A 22,814-nucleotide genomic window follows, 5' to 3' on the forward strand; every position below is an offset into this window, starting at 1 on the left:
GTATTGCTGCACTTACATTTATAGCTACTTGGTTATGTAGCATCACTCTTCATCTTGTCTTAAATATTCTCCATTTTTTCGTATATTATCACATCTATATTTACTCTTAACAAAATGTAGAATAAAGGCAATGATTTTGAAGAAGATTCTGTGGTAAACTTCTTGAATTGCCCCCCCCCCATCAGCATGGACAAGGCCTTTATAGAGCCTGCCTTCACCAATAATGTAAGTTTGTCCATCTCAAGCCTTCAAACTTTGTTGTATATATTTGGTTAGGCATGACTGCAACAGTTGTTTATTTTTGGTGTTTGCATCAAATTTCTTGTTTAAAGTTTATTATATGTAGTTCATAAACAAAAGTTTGTCCTTTCTCAATTTAAGTTTTCAGTTGTACAACCAAGTTCCTTCTTCATACCATGTAAATTAAACTATACAGAGCAAGTGATCTTCTTTTGCACTGCATGAATGCTTCTGTTCTTCATCTGTAATCCAGTGGTGCGGTGAACCTACCCACTACAGCACAATGGCATACTCTGCAATGTATTAACTATGAACAATGTCATATCATTCTACTATTATTTAAACCGTCTCTTTATTTGCCAATCTGAAATGGTATAAATTGACAGCACACTAACCATTGATACTTATGAGTTCTTGATCTGTAATCCAGTGGTGTCGTGAAGCTGCCAACTCCTTCACAATGTCATTTCCTGCCATGTCTTGACCTGAACAATACCATATTGTGTTAATGCAAATTTAAACTGTGTCACTTTATTCGTCAGTAAGAAATGTGATGAATTGTCAGCACTAATACTTTTATGTGCAAAACCTGTCATCTGTCTGCTTGTTTATCTTTCAGAGTGAGGAAGATATATGTGTTGAACAAGCGCAGTCTCATCATCTTGCTCAGCTGCTTGCGCTACAGCTCCCCAGCAGGGCTAACCTTTCTTGAACTCTATTGAAGTGCTGTCGGTTTTGTATATTATTTTGTCGGCGTGTTTATTTGCACTGGTGGCGATCTTTGATGCCCAGTGTATGTAATCTGCTGTCTGCTTGTGCTTTATTATCATAGTGGCGAGCTTTGATGCCCAGTGGATGTAATATGCCGTAATTTCTTTATTGTATAGTCTAGGTTTTTTCTTATTCACGATGCTGCAGTTATTTTACTGTATATATATCCTGTCTTCGCAGTAAACCGGCCAAATCGTAAAATTACGGTACATAATCGAGCCGTCGTGCAATCACGATGTAGGTTGGGCCTAAAAACGTGTCGATCAGCTCACGGGCCGGCAGCAGCCCGAAATGAACACCGGCCCATGATTGTGCAAATCAAATCACGGGCTTTTAACAGGCCGAAAAATTGTCTCGGTCCTTGTTTGGCCCAATCAGATATCGGCTGCGAGCAGGCCGGATGCAAACCAGGCCGTAGTTAGGCCCAACTGTATGGCGGGCTTTTAACAGGCTGAAATTAATATAGGGCCGAAATGTTAAACAGGCCCTTAACAGGGAAAAACTAATATCAGGCCGAATTACTAAGTGGGCCTTTAGCAAGTCGGCCCAAAAGCATAGTGTCCAGTTGACGGGCCGAATCTGATATGGGCTGAGGGAGTCCTGGATTAGGGGGTGTCCGGATAGCCGGACTATGCCTTCAGCCGGACTCCTGGACTATGAAGATACAAGATTGAAGACTTCGTCCCGTGTCCGGAAGGGAATTTCCTTGGCGTGGAAGGCAAGCTTGGCGATACGGATATGTAGATCTCCTACCATTATAACCGACTCTGTGTAACCCTAACCCGCTCCGGTGTCTATATAAACCGGAGAGTTTAGTCCGTAGGACCAACAACAACAATCATACCATAGGCTAGCTTCTAGGGTTTAGCCTTCTTGATCTCGTGGTAGATCTACTCTTGTACTACCCATATCATCAATATTAATCAAGCAGGAGTAGGGTTTTACCTCCATCGAGAGGGCCCGAACCTGGGTAAAAACATCGTGTCCCTTGTCTCCTGTTACCATCCGCCTAGACGCACAGTTCGGGACCCCCTACCCGAGATCCGACGGTTTTGACACCGACATTGGTGCTTTCATTGAGAGTTCCTCTGTGCCATCGCCATCAGGAAGGATGCCTCATCCCGTCTTTAAAGACAGCATCGTTGCTAAGGGAGCTTTGGCTGTCGGCCAAACCCTCCGGCTAGGCGGTTTTCTTATGACCGCCTGTTCGGCTGCTACGCCGACGATGACCTCTCGGGTCATCAAAAGCAATCTTCATGTCAGCTAGGAACTCGCCGAGAAGTTAGATCCAATGGAGCTCCCCTCCATAAACGAGATCTTGGATCGCATCACCGCCCTGGGAGTCGCTACGGATAACGACCAGATTGGGCCTAAAACCGATCTGAGAGAGATTAACTCTCCCCAGGCCACCCATCACGTTGCCGTGGTAGAGGGACAGTGCGGCGACCTTTCATCTATCTTAAGGACTAGCTACGTCCGGATTCCCGATCCCTCCAAGCCGGATATCCGCGGAGGGCAGGACGTCACTCAAGACCTGAACTTAGAGTCAGGCGACGGGCTAGATTCATTGGACAACATCCAAGAATCCAAACTTTCAAGTTCGGAAACTCCTTGGCCTCTGAATCTCAGATTGGGTGAGGTTTCGGATTTAATTCCACCCACCCAGCCGAACACACGCGATCTATCCCAAATTAGGCAAAAGCCCAAAGAAACAGTACATCATTACTGGGCCAGATTCCTCCTGGTTATGAACAGGATCAAGGACTGCCGCGAGGAAGACGCAATCTCATTCTTCTGCAATAATTGCACGGACAAGGGAATCCTCAACGCCATAAGTCGCCGTGATATTACACGCTTCGCTGACTTGGCGTCCATAGTACGAAAATACTGTGCGATGGAAAGCGCCTGGAAAACCGAAATAAAATTTTGGAACAATCCGGCCCTGAATACAAACCCAGTCCGAAATAAAAGGGTGCATCTTCGCAAGACACCCGGGTTAAAAACCAAAAAGCAAAAAGCCTCTATAGGGCATGGAACCGTACTGGAAGCATGGCTTAATGGACCCTGTAAAATTCACAGTATAGAGGATGCCACACCAACTCACGGCCTTAGAGCATGTTGGATACTCCGGCAGGTGGCCAAAATTGGCGAAGATCTCCTAATTACGGAGGCCACAGAAAACCACCCCAGGGATAGCAGTACGGTATTAACAGTCTTCGAGACTTTCGCATCAAATAATATGCGAAAAAGAACACTCCGCAGCCTTGCTGAAGTCTAGCAAGTAGCAACAATAAACCCATGGAGTGACACGGCTATTACTTTTAATGCCAGTGACGAACCTAAATTCCGAACAGCCCGAGCACCAGCCGCATTGGTCCTCAGTCCAATAGTGGATGGATTTCACCTTACCAAGGTACTCATGGATGGAGGCAGCGGATTGAACCTCATTTACGAGGAAACCCTTCAAAAAATGGAAATAGACTGGAACCGCATTGAGCGAAGCAGCACAACCTTTAGAGGAATAATCCCCAGTGGGGAAGCGCGCTGTACAGGAAAAATCACACTAGACGTGGTGTTCGGCACGCCGATAATTACAGTTCCGAAGAGGTCACATTCCAAGTGGCCCCGTTCAGTAGCGGATATCACACTCTGCTAGGGCGGGAAGCGTTTGCAATCTTCCAAGCAATACCCCATTACGGGTACATGAAGCTCAAGATGCCCGGGCCGAACGGAATCATCACTCTCGCCAGTGATCCGTACATAGCACTCCACGCCGAAAATAAGATAGCCGCACTGGCCCTTGAGGCACTATCTGAAGCCCTAGCGGCTGAGGAGCTGACTGCGCTGCGCTCCAATAAACAGGGACAATGTGATACTCGACAAAAGATCCAAGTCCACCTCCTTTAAACCAGCGGACGAAATAGTCAAATTCCAGGTCCATCCAACGGACCCCAATAAAACAGCTTCCATCGGGGCACAATTAAACCCTGATGTAGACGCTGCATTGCGAGAGTTCCAACGTGAGAACTGGGACATTTTCGCCTGGCACCCTTCAGACATGCTAGGAATCCCACGCAGGCTGGCCGAACACAGCTTAAATATCCTAAAAGGATTCAAACCTATCAAATAGGCTCTTCGGCATTTTTCCGAACCTAAGAGACAAGCCATGGAAGAGGAATTAGCCAAGCTATTAGAGGCCGGATTCATCAGAGATATAAAACATCCGGACTGGCTAGCAAACCTGGTGATGGTACCAAAGAAGGACAAATCATGGTGCCTGTGCGTTGATTTTAAAGACCTTAATAAGGCTTGCCCAAAGGATCCATTCCCCCTCCCCCGCATCGATCAAATTATCGACGCTACCACAGGACACGATTCGTTGTGCTTCCTCGACGCATATTCCGGCTACCATCAAATCAAGATGGCAGAGTCAGACCAAGCCGCAACGGCATTCATCACACCATATGGCCCATTCTGCTTCAACACAATGCCCTTCGGGCTCAAAAATTCCGGCGCAACGTATCACCGCATGATTCAGACATGTCTGGCAAACCAGATCGGCAAAACAGTGGAGGCATACGTAGATGATGTGGTCGTTAAAACAAGACATGTCGAATCTCTAGTAGACGACTTGAGGCTCACATTTGATAACCTCCGAACATATGACATCAAGCTCAACCCGGAAAAATGTGTTTTCGACATTCCAGCCGGAAAGCTCTTGGGCTTCATTGTATCCGGTAGACGAATTGAAGCAAATCCGGCCAAGATCCGAGCTCTGTCACAATTGGATATCCCAAAGGACCTCAAACAAATACAAAAATTAACCGGATGCGTAGCGGCCCTAAGCCGCTTTATCTCCCGCTTGGGAGAAAAGGCACTACCCCTTTACCGCCTCCTTCGGCGCACCGAACACTCGAGTGGACGGATGCAGCCATGGCCGGACTCGATGAAATAAAAGCCATATTGGCGAACAACTCAGTCCTGGCCGCGCCAAACATTGGCGAACCAATGCTATTACACATTGCAGCAACCCATCAGGTTGTGAGCGCAGTACTCGTCGTCGAACGAGAAACAGACGGACACAAATTCCCCCTTCAAAAGTCGGTGTATTACGTGTCCACTGTCCTTACTCCGTGAAAATCAAGGTACCCGCATTATCAAAAGATTGCGTACGCGGTATTCATGGCATCCCAGAAGCTGCGACACTACTTTCAAGAGTGTTCAATAACAGTAGCCTCGGAAGTACCACTCAACGATATTATAAACAACCGCGACGCGAGGGGCCGAATTGCAAAATGGGCCATCGAACTCCTCCCGTTCAACATGACTTATAAGCCACGGCAAGCTATCAAGTCGCAAGTTTTGGCCGACTTCGTTGCAGAATGGATGGAGGCCGAACTCCCTAAAGAGTACGGCACATATTCAAACTGGATCATGCACTTTGATGGCTCCAAAATGTTGGCCGATCTAGGGGTTGGCGTCATCCTGACGTCCCCCACAGGAGACACAGTTGAGTACGTACTCCAGATAATGTACACGGACTCCAACAATGCAGCCGAATATGAGGCCCTTTTACATGGTCTCCGGATGGCAGTATCCATGGGCATTCAACGCCTAGAAGTGTGCGGGGATTCAAACCTCGCAATATCCCAAATAAATGGAGACTTCGATGCTAAGGATCCAAAAATGGAAGCTTATCGCAATGCCGTCCTAAAAATGTCAGCTCGGTTCGAAGGGCTCGAATTTCATCATATAGCCCAGAAAAATAATCAGGCGGCGGATGTCCTGGCACGCATTGGCGCAAACGCGATGCAGTCCCCCCCCAACATCTTCTTGGGAAGGCTATTCAAGCCGTCCGTAGCATGGGAAGGGGAGCACGACAATAACAGCCCGGACCCAATTGCACCGCCCAACACCGAACAATCTGACATAATTGGAGGCTCTGCCAATGAAATCACACCGTCAGCCCACATAATAATGGCCGTCGTCGCCGCGTGGACAGAACCATTCCTAGCCTACCTTACTAGGCAGGAACTCCCAAAGGACCAAAACGAGGCACGCTGCATAGTGCAGCGATCTAAAGCCTATAAAGTCCATGAGGGAGAGCTTTACAAGAAAAGCACTACCGGAGTCCTTCAAAGGTGCATCTCCGAAGAGGAAGGGCGGAACCTTCTGGCCGAAATTCATGCCAGACTCGGTGGTCATCATGTTGCAGCTCGGTCCCTTGTAAGCAAGGCTTTCTGTACAGGCTTTTATTGGCCGACCGCCCGGGCAGACGCTCAGGACTTAGTCCAACGATGCGTCCGTTGCCAGCTTTTCGCAAACCAAAGCCATATGCCACCCACCGCCCTCCAAACTATCCCCATCACTTGGCCCTTCGCGGTCTGGGGGCTTGACATGGTTGGACCCCTTAAAGGCGGAACCCACAAGAAAAAATATTTACTGGTCATGGTGGATAAGTTCACCAAATGGATAGAAGCCAAGCCTATTAAGACGACCGAATCCGGACCGGTGATAGACTTCATATCCGGGGTCGTACACCATTACGGCGTCCCCCACAGCATCATCACTGATAATGGCACGAACTTTACGGCCGATGAGGTAAAACTCTGGTGCAAAAACATGGGCATCAAGCTCGATTATGCTTCCGTCTATCACCCGCAAACTAACAGCCAGGTCGAACGTGCAAATGGTCTTATCATGAGCGGCATCAAACCCAGATTAGTGCGGTCCCTTAAATAATCTAATACGCACTGGGTAGAGGAGCTCGACTCCGTACTCTGGGGCCTGCGGACCACGCCGAATCGCACCACCGGATACACACCATTATTCATGGTGTACGGCGCAGAGGCAGTTTTGCCCTGCGACATAATCCATGACTCACCTCGAGTGCGCATGTATGAAGAAATAGAAGCCTAGCTCGATCGGCAGGATAGTTTGGACGCTTTGGAGGAGGAGCATGACGTGGCAAAAGCCCGTTCCGCATTCTATCAACAGCAGACTCGAAGATATCAAAGCAGAGAGGTACGGGCCAAAAATTACAACATTGGCGAATTAGTTCTACGCCTGCCAGACAAGAAAAAGGACAAACTCAAGCCCAGGTGGGAAGGTCCCTTCATAATTGACCAAGTCCTGACTGGTGGAGCGTACCGCCTGCGAGATGCATCGGATAACCGACTCGAGCCGAACCCATGGAACGCAGCCCGTCTCCGAAGATTCTATGCCTAGCGCCGGACTCTGTGTTCGTCTCCTTCCTCTGTCCATTTTTTATATTTTCTGTCTTACATTTCTCTCCTTCCCCTATTTTCTCTTATAGCCCTTAAAGGCTCATCAAGTGACGCGCTATCCGCGCTCATTACACCTGGGGGCTTCTTTAAAACAGAAGCTTATTTATACGGACTTCATGCCCAACACATGTGTCACACTTCCGCATGTACCCTTTATTCACCATTATATGCATCGATATGACTTAAGTTTTGGCCAAGCTGGGTTGCCTGGCTCCTGTGCTTACCCCTACGTTCCCGATTGTTCGGCTAGGTGGTAAAGGGAGCACCTCTGCGATTGTTACTGCCGGGTCAGCCGGATGTGTACCTCAGACTGGGTGAAGCCGAAAGCTAGCGTTCTTACGGTAATATTCGGTCGGTGAACTAAAGATGATTTTTCACTTATTTATTTATGCGCGCCCCCAGATGTTTTTTCCTGCGTCTCTTTTTCGCAGAATGGACATGCACTTTAGGGCATGCCTCCCAAGGAAAGGAACCCCTAACGGAACTATTCTCCCTGGAAGATGTTTCTTACTAACCATGTAATATAACATAACTAGTTGGGCACTTGTATGTTCAAGCACTAATGACCCCTATGCCTGGTCTCCATGCATACCCAGTTCTTATATAACCGCAAGGGTATTCGGACACACTCTGGACCGTCAGGTCTCGAGGTCGAAGCGAAAAGGTCGGCCATGACAAACGATCTACAATCCGTCTAGAAGGCATTACACATGTCAATTGAAATTATATAGTCATTCTGACTGATTGTATTCCTCTTCAATACCATCTAACAGGCTGTCTAGTTTACAGTCCTGCTGGGAATACTTTGCGGCCAATTCTACTTGGCCGTATACTAAGCTTACAGGGATCTCCTTCCCATCGGGCCCCACAGGTCCGACCTCGGCCATGTGGTTGGGGTCAGCCTTCATGTACCGCGTTTCACCATGGCCCAGGCCTCCCTGGCGCCTTGACGGCAGGCCAATATCTTCCATAGACGGAAGCGCCGCCGCGCTCCCTTCAGCTTCTCTGCAAGCTCTCCAAGGCCCACGGGCATGGGGACGAATGGCCATAAGGACTGGGCGACGCCTTGCATCACCTGCCGAACTCGCTCGTGCAGTTGCGAGAGCTCGGGAAGAAGGTCACCCGTAGAACCGGGCATCTCCTCTGCAGGACGACCTATTAGCATACCTATAGACATCACTCTGTTAGTCGACTTCCTCGCCGAACTATTTTTTTTCAAAGGTTCGTTCAAGCACTTACTAAATATGTCGCGTCGAAGCCGCTGATCCTCCTTAACGGAGTCCGACGGCTGGGCACGAACATCTTTCAGTTCAATGCCCAGCTTGGTGTTGGCATCTTGGAGATCGTTCTTCTCCCGCCTCACCTTTGTCAGCACGCTCTCACCAGCCTTTAGCTGGCGTAGGAGTTGTTGCTTTTCCGGATCTAAACCGGCTTCTGCAATTTCATTTGTCAGATTTGCACACACGCCACACTTCACAAAATACTTATCTTTTTGAAGCACATGTTACCAGAGGGGGTCTCCTTGGGCTCCCCTGTCGCGGCTAGTGCGGCCTCAAGTTGGGCTTGGCACTCCTCTAGCTCCTGGGACAGATGGGTATTCTTTGCTGCAAGAACCTGCATTATAAAATGATCCTTAAATCAGTTCTTCCAACTGTTTCAAGTCTCGGGGGCTACTGATATATATAAACATTAAAATCTTCTCACCCGTATGTCTTTTACATATTGCTCTGTGGCTCTGGCTAGACCATTTTGAGCGGCACGGAGATACGCATCTCCCGAATTGAAGGCGTCGAATGCCTCTTGGGAGAAACAAGCGTCGCGAAGAACTGTCCGGCGACGCCTGTGGTTCATGGCACTCTCCACCTTGGAATTGGTGGCAGACAGCCTGTCCGCATCCTCTGTCGGAGGAGCGTCCAGTGCACGCCTCGTGTTCGCCTCCGCCTCCGGACCAGGCTTCAGAGCCTGGCTGGTGGAGGCACGATTGGCAGCCTCTCCGGATATAGTCCGGCGAGGTCTTTTTGTCCTGAAAAGAGCACGAGTGTTAATATGCCCGGAAGGGATAATACATGGGAATAAGAGGGCGTGCTATACCTTTGTGCCGGCGTCCCAGTCCGGACTACAGTTCTTTTTATCCCACGGGGCCCTGCAGCCCCTCGTTGGCTAGCCGTAGGCTCGTCCTCCCACCTCATGAACCTCCCCTGCGAAACACGATTGTTGTCAGGAAACTGAAAACACGTGAGGGTGGATCCCTTTTCAGGGTGCTGGGACTCCGGTCTCAGTTACCTGGGAGGCCGGGATTAGCCCCGGATAATCGGCCATAATGGCCACCAAGGCATCGTCCTTGCTCAGTTGATAAAACACCCCATCAATCAGCTCCACAGATAAGTCCGGATCCTCTTCGGAGGCCGAATCGAGGGACCGTTCTGGATCCCCGGGCTGTGGAGGCGGGCTGTTTATGTACTTTACTTCCTGGCGTAGTTCCTGCGTTGAAGTCGTTAGACTATATATTTATGGATGGGAATATAAAACGGATGGGCAAGCAAAATTGTCCGCTTACCCAACTTGGAGGATTGTACATAGTAAATCCACCCTGCGGGTTGACACGGAGAAATTCCTCCTCTTCTCCCTTGTACAAAGCGGACAAGATCTTTGTTAGAGCGGCAGCTGAGTCCGGCCCCTTACGGCCGTGACGGGTGGTGTCATCCTCCCCATTGAAGTCCCACATGGGGTGGCCTCTATACTGAAGTAGTTGCACCCCTCGCATGATGCATACGGTCATGACTTCGATCATGGTTAGTCCGGAATGAGCTAATAATCTTATCCGGCCCATCAGGTAAAGGACGTCCTTGTTACTTTCTCTCTGAGGGTTCCGTGGGCGCCAGCTTAGGCGTTTCTTCAGGGGAGCACTGTTGAATTCAGGGAGGTCGATCCGAACAGGATCCGGCAACGGGACATCCTCTATATAAAACCATTCCGAAGGCCAGTCCTCGGACGCCTTCTTTGGGGTTCCGGATAGGTATCCGGTCCCGGCGATGCGCCACACTTCGGCTCCGCCCACTTGATATATTGACCCCTCCTGAGAACGGGGCACAAGGCAGAATAGCCTCTTCCACAGCGCGAAATGAGCCTCAACACCCAAAAACAGCTCACAAAGGGCTACTAAGCCCGCGATATGCAATATGGAGGAAGGCGTGAGGTGGTGCAGCTGGAGGCCATAGAACTCCAGGAGCCCCCGGAGAAACGGATGAATTGGAAATCCGAGCCCTCTTATTAAATAAGGGACAAGGCATACCCGCTCTCCTTTGGAGGGATTTGGGGCGCTCTCCGCTTGCTCTCCTCCATTATAGGTGGCAAGTCCGGCTCGAACCGGGACCATATAGGCTGGGGGAGAAATCCCTTGGTCTGAAGCGACACTAGCTCGCTGTGCGGGATGGAGAATCTCTCCCAATCTCCAGGCTGAGGGCTGGAAGGCGAGAGTTGGAGCTGCGACAGCTGGCCATGGTGGAATGGATATTTGTCGAATGCACTCTGATGAATACTCGCGGAGGGGAGAAGGTGTGGTTTGGATCTAAATCCTCGTCCCTCTAAATAGGCGGCTCATTTACGCGGCTAGGGGTGTGAATGTAAAAACACCCAGACTTATCGTATTCATTTGACACGTGGGAGACGGCCATTATTGGGTGTAGAAGCCAAGGAGCGCTACATTTGCAAAAAAACCGGACATTATTCAACAGGTACATGGAATTTGGAGGAGAACCCGCCTTGCAATGCCGAAGACAATCTGCGTGCCGGACTCGTCGTCATTGAAGCCTGGTTCGGGGGCTACTGAGGGAGTCCTGGATTAGGGGGTGTCCGGATAGCCAAACTATGCCTTCAGCCAAACTCCTGGACTATGAAGATACAAGATTGAAGACTTCGTCCCGTGTCCGGAAGGGACTTTCCTTGGTGTGGAAGGCAAGCTTGGCGATATGGATATGTAGATCTCCTACCATTGTAACTGACTCTGTGTAACCCTAACCCCCTCCGGTGTCTATATAAACCGGAGGGTTTAGTCCGTAGGACCAACAACAACAATCATACCATAGGCTAGCTTCTAGGGTTTAGCCTTCTTGATCTCGTGGTAGATCTACTCTTGTACTACCCATATCATCAATATTAATCAAGCAGGAGTAGGGTTTTACCTCCATCGAGAGGGCCTGAACCTGGGTAAAAACATCGTGTCCCCTGTCTCCTGTTACCATCCGCCTAGACGCACAGTTCGGGACCCCCTACCCGAGATCCGCCGGTTTTGACACCGACATGGGCCATAATTGAGCCCAAAGCCTCTTAAAGGGCCGGACCTGATCTGGGCCGTAATTTGGCCCAGAACGTGGTAGGGATTTAATGGGCCGGATCTCATATGGGCCACTATTAGGCCCGGAGCGTGGCAGGCCATTAATGGACCGGATCAAATATGGACCGGCATTTGGCCCAAAACATGGCAGGCAGTTAATGGGCCATCCTACTAGGGTCCACAAAATCTTATGGGCCTACAGCTCAGCTGGCCCATTAATGTCGGCGAAATCTCGTGGGCCTTTAGCTGTGCCGGCCCATTATGACCCGCAAGAATCTTCTGGGCTTTACCTGGGCCGGCCCATTATGGCACAAAAAAATCTTGTGGGCCTTTACCTGGGCCGACCCATTATGGCCCGCAAAATTTTGTGGGCCTTTAGCTGGGCCAGCCCATTATGGTCCGCAAAATCTCGTGGGCCTTTAGCTGGGCCGGCCCATTATGGTCCGCAAAATCTTGTGGGCCTTCAGTTGGGCCGGCCCATTATGGTCCGCAAAATCTTGTGGGCCTTTAGTTGGGCCGGCCCATTTAAACTTGATGGGCCGGTCCACGTGTCAACATATCATAGGCGCGTCTCGACCATTGGATGAGTTGACACGTGTCTCCTCCAGCCAATGATGATTTTACATGTGGAAAATCCCCATTGGTCGGGCTGTTAACGGGTTATCGGATCCAAAACCCGACCCGATAGCTTAACGGCGTTCCGTTATGGTGGATGCCACGTGTCGGTCACCCTTGATGAAAGCACTTCTGTGACGCGTGATTTATTGTCATGGAAGTGGACACTTCCATGATGATAATTTTGGTAATGTCATGTAACACTTCTACGACAGCACAGGTATGACTATCTTGATTCTGTCATAAATTTGTCATGGATGTACATGCATGACAAAAAAAGCGACCTACTGTGACAAACATGTATCATCACGGAAGTGTATTTTTTTGTAGTGACATACGTGGCCGTATTTTCTTTCTTGCACCCTGGCCGCTGTACGTACGTGTACAGGCTACGTGCGCGCCTCTACTACGACATGTGCGCGCCTCTACTACGACACGTGCGCGCCTCTACTACGACACGTGCGCGCCTCTACATCGACCAGTATGTACGTACACGTTCGCGACCAGAATGACAACGCTACGTACGCTTCGACCAGGTGGGTCCCGACTGTCAGGCACTTCCTTGCCTGCGAAGATGTAGCTGGTGGGTCCCAGCAGTCAGGGGGGCGAATCATTTTTTTTGCCCGGACGCACTTCCTTGCGTGCGAAGGTGTAGCTGCCAGGTCCCAGTAGTCAGGGGCGAATTGTTTTTTTTTTGCCCGGACGCACTTCCTTCCGTGCGAAGGTGTAGTTGGTGGGTCCCAGTAGTCGGGGGGCGAATCGTTTTTTTTCGGACGCACTTCCTTGCGTGCGAAGATGTAGCTGGTGGGTCCCAGCAGTCAGGGGGCGAATCTTTTTTTTCGGACGCACTTCCTTGCGTGCGAAGATGTAGCTTGTGGGTCCCAGTAGTCAGGGGGCGAATCATTTTTTTCACGAAATACGGTGGCCTGTCCGGTGGGTCCCCGCTGTCAGGTGGAGGAATAATTATTTTGCGCGTAATAAGGAGGCACTTCCTTGCCTCTACAGTGGACCCAGCTGTCAGCCTCTCCACGTACAGTCCACGTCCGATGGAAGTCGTTCCTTGACCACGTTGACCACGCTACGCCGAGAGCACCAGGGCGGTGGACGACGGCGAGGCCTAGGAAGGGGACGATGCGGAGCCGGGGAAGACGGGCAGTGGATGCACACGCGGAGAGGATTACGAGGGTTCACTGGTTTGGCTGCACTGCCGTCGCTGCAGAATAACAGGGGGTGTGGGTGAGTGGAGGGATGGCCTGGCCGGCGGTGGGAGTAGTAGGGGGCGGTGAGGCCTCCGCGGCAGCACAGCCGGCCATGGGAGGCAGGAGTAGGCGGCACGACCGGCGCTGCTTTGGGCGGCTGGAGCAAGAAGACCAGAGGTTGAAGAAGCACGACGGCCGTTGGATGGACATCGTACGATCACTGCAGCTAGAATCGTTTATATTGACTAAGTTGACAAAGCCCTTGGTACGTCAACTTAGTAGGCCCACAGGTCAGCTTCTGAAACGGTGCGCCCCAGATGTCAGGGGGAGGAATCATTTTTTGGGCGGGTGAAGCTAGAATATCCGAGATTGAAGAAGAAGCACGATATCCGTTGGTTGGACATCCAACGGCCACTGCTGCTAGAACCGTGTGTTGACTATAAGTTGACAAAGCCTTGCATACGCGTCAACTCTGTTTTTTTAGGGGACGTGTCAACTTAGTAAGGCCAGAAGTGTGTGGCAGAGAACTTATAGCCCATTTGAGATTTGTAAGAATGTGTAGCCCATTTTTGAATTCTAATGGAATTTACTACAGCCCATTTTACAGTTTGTTAAAAGTACAGCCCATTTCAACCATCTGTTCAAAACAGAATTCAATAAAATTTCCCACATTTTGATGGAATACGAAATATTTTTATCCCGAAATTTCTAGTCAGATTAAATACAATTTCAATATAAATATATTACGTAAAAATCAAACAAAACATTGCGCTTGCAACAATTAATGAAATTAAAATTTTCAATATCCCAAAATAATATTTTATAAAGTAATCACGTGTTTGGTGCATTTTTTATAGTTACTGCCCAGTTTTTATAATTACATCCCATTTATTATTTCTTAAAGCCCATTTTCTTGTTAAGCCTAATGCATCCCTCCTAGGAAAGATTTGCAGCCCAGCAGGGCGGAGAATAACAACTTGACCTTGCCTGGGTATTCCTAAAAAAAGTATAGTTGGGCTAGCCATTTTCAGCTTGAAAAAAATTAATATCTGGCCTGGGCTAGATGGGCCACAACCCGCCCAGTTAATACCTGCGGTGATGTTTTCGTTGTTGTTCAGAGGATAAAAATTTATATCTGGGCTAAACATCGAAAAACTCTGTAGTGCTCACACCTCAAAAACACAAATACTGCTCGAGCTGCTTGGTCCCAGCTATCGGCCGCTTCTTGTGCAATTCTCTCGTTTATTGACTACTCCCTCCTTTCCGGTTTATAAGGATCAATTCAAGAATCTCACCAACCAAGGTAGATGATGAGTGGTGGAATATTTTTTGTAGTTTGCAAAAGCACCCAATTAATGCTCTTGTTTTCCTCAAAAAATTGTGTTTACGAATGCATTAATTGCAATGCATGCATGCATAAAGTGCATGCATTGGTCAGTTTTCTCTGAATACTTGCATGCAATGATTTAATGCACCTTGAAGTCTGAACATGTGATGGGGAACAACCAAATTGAGCCTTATAAAATGGAAAAATTAAAATTTTGAGATAAGCCCTATAAATCGGAAAGGAGGGAGTACTACATAGGTTGACAATGGTGTGGGACCGTGATGTCAGGAAACCAGGAGGAAGCAAAATAAATTATAGTTATATATATATATAATAAGGAGGCACTTGCGTACGTGAGGCTATGGACCTGGTGGGTCCCCATTGTCATCCTCTCCAAGTAAAGTCATCTCCTCGCCCGCGCGCACTTTCCGCCCGAAACAGTCAGCGCCGCCCGCCCCGCTTCCCGATGCAGGCGATTGCTCCGCCTTCAAACGACACAAGTGTCGTCCGTCCGTCGTTCTACTGCCCACATTAATGATACATGGTTGCCGAGGCAGCTACTCCGGCGCCACACGTCCGTCCCTCCGCCCGACCACCATTGCTATATAAACTGCTGCACCAGCCATAGCCGCAGTCATGCGCATCCATTCCCTTTCTCCTGTCCACACCACTACTGCCCACCATGGCTTCCTCGCGCTCCAGCGCTCTTCAGGACGGGCGGACGACGGACCACAAGAAGATGGCAGCCATTGCTGCCGACCGGCTGGCCGGCAGGCAGCCGGAGGACGACAACGTCCCAATGGAGAACATGGTAGTCGACAATCCGGCGCCAACCCCCTCCTCTGTGCCATCCTCGCCAGTGCATTGCACCATGACCATAGGCGAGGCCCGTGCCCAAAATATGGATAGGGTGAGGCAGATGCGTGAGGAGCAGTTCCGGGAGGCGCAGGCTGACGCCGCCTACAACCACCATCTCCTCCAGGAGCACCTGCAGGTGGAGGAGCAGATCGCCGCAGAGCGGCCGGAGCAGGAGGCGCTGCTCGACTCGTACCGCTCCGCCGCAAGGGCCGCCTTGAGCGCTGGTGGTACCACATGCAGGTGGCGGAGGCTGTGGCCGCCTACAAAGAGGCTAGCAAAGAGGGCGATCAAGCGGGCGAGGCGCTGTTTGGCGAGACCAAGGACGAGGCAAAGGACAATGCCGGCTCCGACGAGTCCCCGCTCCGCTGGCGTCGACGAGGCCCTTCTCCGCCGAGGCCTCACAGTGCCAACAACAAGGCAGAGGACACCACCGGCTCCGCTGAGGCCCCGCCCCGCCAACAACGAGCCAGAGGACATCGCCAGCTCAGCCGATGCCCCACCCTGCCGGCAACGAGACAGAGGACATCGCCGGCTCCGCCGAGGCCCCGTCTCGCTGCCAATGAGGCCGCGCCACACAGAAAACGAGGAAGAGTAGAACACGGTAGGTCGCCGCCGCTCGGGTCCAAGTAAGGCCACCGCTTCTACTCTCCGGTTGAAGCCAAGCTAGGAGGGTTGACCATTGACGGCCGGTTAGCTTCTTGGCGGCGATGTGGAGTCGGAGAGCTGCGCTGGAGAAGAATGCTGCTTCTACTTAACTGCTGGTGTAGTTGGCTGACTGACACGTGGGCCCAATAGGCCACATGTCAGTTACGCAACTGCACCTGCAGTTAAGTCACTGAAGCTTCTGTTCGGCTCAGCGGGACACAGGTGGGTAGCTTCGGTTAATTAATTATACCTCTAGCGCACCCCTTTTTAGTTGAAGAATGTATGAGATGTAATGAAATCTGGCATTTTTATATGAAATCCAACCATGTATGAATGAATTTATTTCGATTAGTTCGAATTCCTGTATCACTAGCATTGGATGAACATGCAAAACAATACGTACTAGCATTATTCCCAGGGTGATCACCTCGTTTGCAGCAGTTTCACATGTACTCCCTCTAGTCCTTTCTAGTCTACATGCAAGTTTTGTCCGCAGTCAAAGTATCTCTACTTTGGCTAATCTTATACAAAAAAGTATGCACTTTCACAATGTGCGAAGTAAAAAGGAACAGAAGGAGTACAAAGAGTTTGAGCAGCTTTTTAGCGTTTCTGTACATTGCAATCAAACACACAGGCCTGGCAATTCATAGAGAACATTCAAAACAATCGATGATTATGCATCTCACTGACTCACATGTCAGAGGCAATATTTAGTTCACAACTAAGTAATAAAGAAAAAATTGATTGACGCTGTTGACAGCAAAGGGCGTCCCATTTGAAAATATCAAACGCATGTCTTGCTAAAATCAATGAGCAAAATTTGACAAGGTTGTCCCATTCCAAAATATCAAATGCCTAGGATTGTGGAATGGGCAGGATTTGCCATCAGTTTGGACATTGACATGGCACCTCGTGCTAAATAAACCAGCTGTTCTTTTTGTGCAGTTCCACCAAAATCAACCAAATTCGCGCGTAGCTTGTATGATTTCGCCCTTATATGTTGCAACGCCTTGAACTTATCGGCACCTCCTTTCTTGTGGTGGAAATGAATGATTCGATGTATTCATGAACATTTTGTGTAGTTCCCATTGAAATCAAGCTGAGCACCCCTGTTTGCACAAATACAAAAAGGTGATTAGTATAAAGCAAACTGTACTATGAATTGACAGTTTCAACAGGCACATACATGGTCCATGTAGAGCACACTTTTAGAAAAATGGAACTCACCAGAAAGAATCCTAGAACAACATTGTACTCGCGCATCACAGCAAAAAAATGGAGATTTGTCTGTCCTTCTGAGCTGAAGTTAGTTTGGTCTTGTGGGGAGTAATGTAACTACTCCTTCTGGTGAGAAGATAGATAGGGCTTCTTCATCCTGGCATAATCGGAACTAGTCACTTCACGTACTCCATATTCTTCTTCAGAGGAAGATGATCCTGTTGTGCAAAGACAAGAGGACTACTAAATGCTAGCATCCCTGTTTGCTCAAGAAAAAGGAAAGGAAATATTTAAAATAGCACAGATGAAGCACTTCTCAAGGACAATACCACTTTTTCATGACAGTATCTAAACAGTAGCACAATACCAATAGAGATGACAAAGCTCAATCATATGGATGAAATCAGTGGGCGAGTACCAACCTTTGTCAGGAGGCTTATTGTGTAGAGCATACAGATGAAGCACTTCTCCGGAACCATCTGTTGCTATCTACGGTGGTGGCCATGCTTACTATATACTCCTCGATTAGTTTAATGTTTCCAACATCTTCTTGTGCAGTTCCACTAAAATATATGGTATCTTCAAAGAAGATCCCTGTTTGCACAACTAGAGATAATTACATATTACATTAAGAGTGGCATCAAATTAGTGGCAAAACAATTGCTCATTCTAGCCATAGCAATAAATTAAGATGCAAAACTATATCATTACTTGTGTCATCACAGTTCCAGTGCTTCATTACAGCACCGGGAGTTGATTTTTGTTTTTCTTCCGCTTGTTCTTCCCCTTCATCACTTGGCTCAATAACAGACAAGCTTCACCTTCAATGCAAGATTTGGCATGTCAATTAGGGAGCACTAGTACTAAACTTAATTTTCTGACGAAAGTGGCAAAATACAGGCCAGCAGTTGTGAAATATCCTTATCTTACCTCAATGGGATATTATGGTGCACAAACAGATTGGAAGTCTTGTCTCCATTTGTGCAGTTCACTAAAATCAAGCAACATTATCGTACAAGTAGCACAACATATGAAAGCATACTGCAGAATCATGTGAAAGAAGGCTAGTACTGACCTCTCATGATACGGAATTCAAACAACTCACAAGAAGAAGATCTGAACCAAATTCGCCTTAACGGATAGGAAGTAAGATCTCCTCTTGTGCAGTTCCACTAAGATCAAGCAATCAAGCAACGTTGTCGGTGTGACATTTTTGTTGAACTGCACAAAACACTTTTAAAACAAAAGTGTTTTGTGCAGTGAAACAAAAGGTCATAATGGCAACGAGGTGAAGTAGATAACCCTGTTTACACAAAGGTGCAAAGGAAACAATTAGTGGTCAATAACGGTGGATGACACAGAAGCCAACAAAAAGAAGCATCTACCTTATCTAAATGGGAAAGAAAGCAAGACAGTAGCATTTCTCAAACGGTGGCATTGATTAATAATAACATAGATATTATATTAACAATAAAATTCGTTAAACATGTGATTTGCTTTTAACTGTGGCATTGCATCAATTTTCCAGCGGCATTATTAGAGGGTGCTTGTTTACAGGGACATTTTGGTGTAGGAACTAAAAAAACTCCGTGTCAGTCCCATCTAAACCAAACAGGAGGGACTTTTAGGGACTAAAAGTAGGCATTTGGGACTAAAGAAAGAAGACCCCGAGGGAGTCTTTTTGGGACTTTTTCCAACAGTTGCCGCTGCCACGCATCGCACCTTGTCTCTATTAGTTAATTACTAGGGGTAACATGGTCTTTTAGCATGTCATTTAATAACCTCTAGTCCATGTTTAGTCCCTGGAACCAAGCAGGTAGGGACTAGGGAGTTTTTAACCAAACAGGGCCTTAGATTAACAACAGCTAATGAGTTGCACGGGACAGTGGACGCACCAGCACCATGTGAATCTACCGATGTACTGTGGTCATGCACAGTCTGTTGCAACAAAGAACAAACAACCAAGGAGCATATTTGTGTTGGTCCCAGTTTTGTTATCTTTAGACACCTTTCCCTATGTGAGCGCAGCAAATCTAGTCCTGCTCAAACTCTACAGCCTTGTCCCTTCCTTTCCTTTTTGAACTAGTACTTTCGCCCCTTGCTTTCCTCTTTGAACCACGTCCTAGATTTATGCAATACAACTTTCCCCACTACTTTGCCCCATTCCTTTCCTCTTTGAACCACATCCTAGATTCATGCTATACAACTTTCCCCCTTCATTTCCTCTTTGAACCACGTCCTAGATTCATGCTATATAGAACTTTTCCCACTACTTTCCCCCACTCCTTTCCTCTTTGAACCACGTCCTATATTCATGGTATACATGCAGCTAGAGCAATGCATGTGGAGTAAGTAAATTATACCTTAAGGTTCTTGGGGCGTGGTTCAGTGGGAGACGGGACGGCGGCGAAGAAGAAGGGGTCGGAGGACCTCCCGTGCCGCCGCTGGGTGGAAAGTGAACAGCTGTGCCGGTAGTCCCTCGCCGACGGCGACAGCGTTAAGCCTCCTTCCCTTCCCAGCGGACAGATCCTGCCGGCTCTTTCAGCAGCAGTGAGGGGAGAAAGAGGCCAACAAAGTCTTGTTTAGATCAGGAGAGGGCGAGAGAGTGTGAAGAGAGCAACTACAAGCACTGAGGCTCCAGCGGGAGAGGGCGAGAGAGTGTGAAGAGAGCAACTACAAGCGCTGAGGCTCCAGCGTGTATATATATACTGGAGAGAGAGAGAGTGAAGCGTGCAAACCCTAGAAAACATTTTGACCAGTCAAAGAATCCTCCTGGCACAAGTTATGCTCAAGTGCAGTTATCGAACCCGAGACCTCAAGTTTGATGAGCGAACAGGCTAACCAGCTACACAACCCTCCCGTTATGTTCAACGAGAGGGAAATAACCTTTTATAAGTCATGCATTCGTGTGACAAGCATGTCGTGTTTTTTTTGTGTGTGTGGGAGTCATTGGGATTTCAATCATAATCGTATCATGTGGATTTGGTGGTAAGACTATCCACAGTGGTGCAGAAATAATGCGGCCTTAGTCACCTTACCTCTCTCCACGTAGTACGTTGGGTCCCACCAGTCAGAGGGTGAAACAAACAAATTAATAAGAAAAATTAAAAGCGCCGGCGGTGTTTCTTACCTCACACATCTCGCTACTGCTTGGAAACACTGTCCAATTGATCCCTCTGTTCGCTCACATATTATTTTAAGTGAATCCTTATTATAACATGCACACAAAATTTGGGCACTTGTATTCGACTTAAGTCAGTGTGCCACCGTATCTCGTATACTTACTACTCCCTCCGTCTAGGTGTAATAAGTCACGTTAGAAGGTGCAACGGGACCAAGGTGCGTGCGTGTGCGTGTGTGTGTGTGTTAGAGAGAGCGACAGATCGACCTACTCCTACAAAGAGATGTTGTGTAGTGTATGATTTTAGCCGCAAAAGTTGGTGCATCCCCTCGTTTTCGGGCATGTCCGGTAGGGACATGCGGACAGCTGCCACTTCCGCTCCTGACCAGCCTGGCCCACCCAAAGCCCCTCCATCGCCCGCGCGCGCTTCCCGCCCGAAACGGTCAGCACCGCTCTAAAGAATCGGTGCCACATTCATGCCCAGGCAGAGCGGACGCGACCTCTCACTGGCGCAAGAGTGATGGTTGCTTCGTCCGTCCAACTTACTGCTGGGTCTATGTGATTTGACGGCTCATTGGTCTTTATTACTGAGGTGGTAGGACTGTTGGATGTCCCACGCTTTCGGCAAAAGGAGGTACTACTACTAGATTACAATTTTCTCCATTCTTATAGCGGAGGCGTGCAAGAGCAGTGAAAACATGCAGGCTCAGTGATTACATGGCCCACCTCACACTATCACCGTGCGACACCTAACTCTTTACATAGTACTCCCTCCATTCCTAAATATTACTAGATGAGTCCTCGCGCGTTGCCGCGGAACAGCGGTATATCTCTCTGCGCAAAATTATTGATTTCATAGAACTAAAAAAACTCTATAACCGCATGACAAATGTGGTAGCCAAACTAAATAAACTCCCATCATCATTTAGATCATCCCACATAAGGAAAAAAGATCAGCCAACTCCTACTGCATAATGGGATTATATTTTTCTTTTTGACATGTTAATGGGACTTAAAAGCTCACTTACATGCATGCTACCGGTGCATGCTTGCATGCAGACATGTTGATGTGATTTAAAACCCACTCACATGCATGTGCCACGGTATTTCTACATGCTTGCGTGTGGCTTAGTGCGGAGCCTCTCAACGTCTAGATCAGACGGCTATTATGAACTGATTTACTTCATCTAACGGCTACATCAATTTTGATGATGTGGCTCAAGGAGAGGATAGAGAATTCCTAGTAGTGGGGGCTAGCTATTACTAGTAGATAAATCTTTGTAGAGATTCCACTACATACAGAACAAAATGAATGAATCTACACTTAAAATGCATCTATATACATCCGCATGTGGTTCATGGTGAAATCTCTACAAAGACTTATATTTAGGAATGGGGGAGACGGTGTACTAAGCAAGCTTCTCCTCGTTCTGCGAGTTGACGGGACACATCAGAAGTAGTCCAGTGTATAGAGCCTTGCCTCTAAGGTAGGACCCACATGGTTTGCCTCTTTTTTTAACATAACACGTCAAGTCGCAATTTGTTTGTTCACCCGTGGTAGACGATCCTCCCTCCACCAAGTGGACAACCAGTACACGTGCCAAATTACCATGTGGGCTACCTTTTTCATAAAGAAATGAGCTCCACCGTGTACCGGCGCGGGTGTGGTTGGGAAAGAGACGGGAGTACATGCGTTGTGCATGCACCTCTTCTCTTCGTGCATGTCCCCCACCTACGTGGGTGTGTGTGAGAGATACAAACTGCGTTCGTGAGTGTTTTTGTTTTGGGGTGGGGGTGGGGTTGGGGGTTGATTTCGTGAATTATTTGTGGGAATATGTGTCGATGACATCTCAAACAAAAAATTTCATGCAATGTGTGTGAAATGGAGGCCTATCCATATCATACATAGAGGGTCGGGCAATCCACGAGAAGAGAGGGAGGGGTCATAGCTATCGATAGAGTCGAAGAGAGGATCAAGTGGGTGGGTGCGAGATCGATGAAGAGAGCCATCGAAATTGTGTGTGTGCAAGTCAAAGATATAGGGCGACTAGCCTACCGGAATGTTAGAGGGCACATGTCAAGTTTTTGTGTGGCAGGGAGACATGACTAGAGCGCTCGATGTATCGGTGTGTGTGGGGGGGGTGGGTGGGGGAGGGGTAGGCAGAGGCCTAACTATAGAGGTAGAACGACTCGTATATGT

Source organism: Triticum dicoccoides, chromosome 6A (assembly GCF_002162155.2).
Source record: "Triticum dicoccoides isolate Atlit2015 ecotype Zavitan chromosome 6A, WEW_v2.0, whole genome shotgun sequence".
NCBI lineage: Eukaryota > Viridiplantae > Streptophyta > Magnoliopsida > Poales > Poaceae > Triticum > Triticum dicoccoides.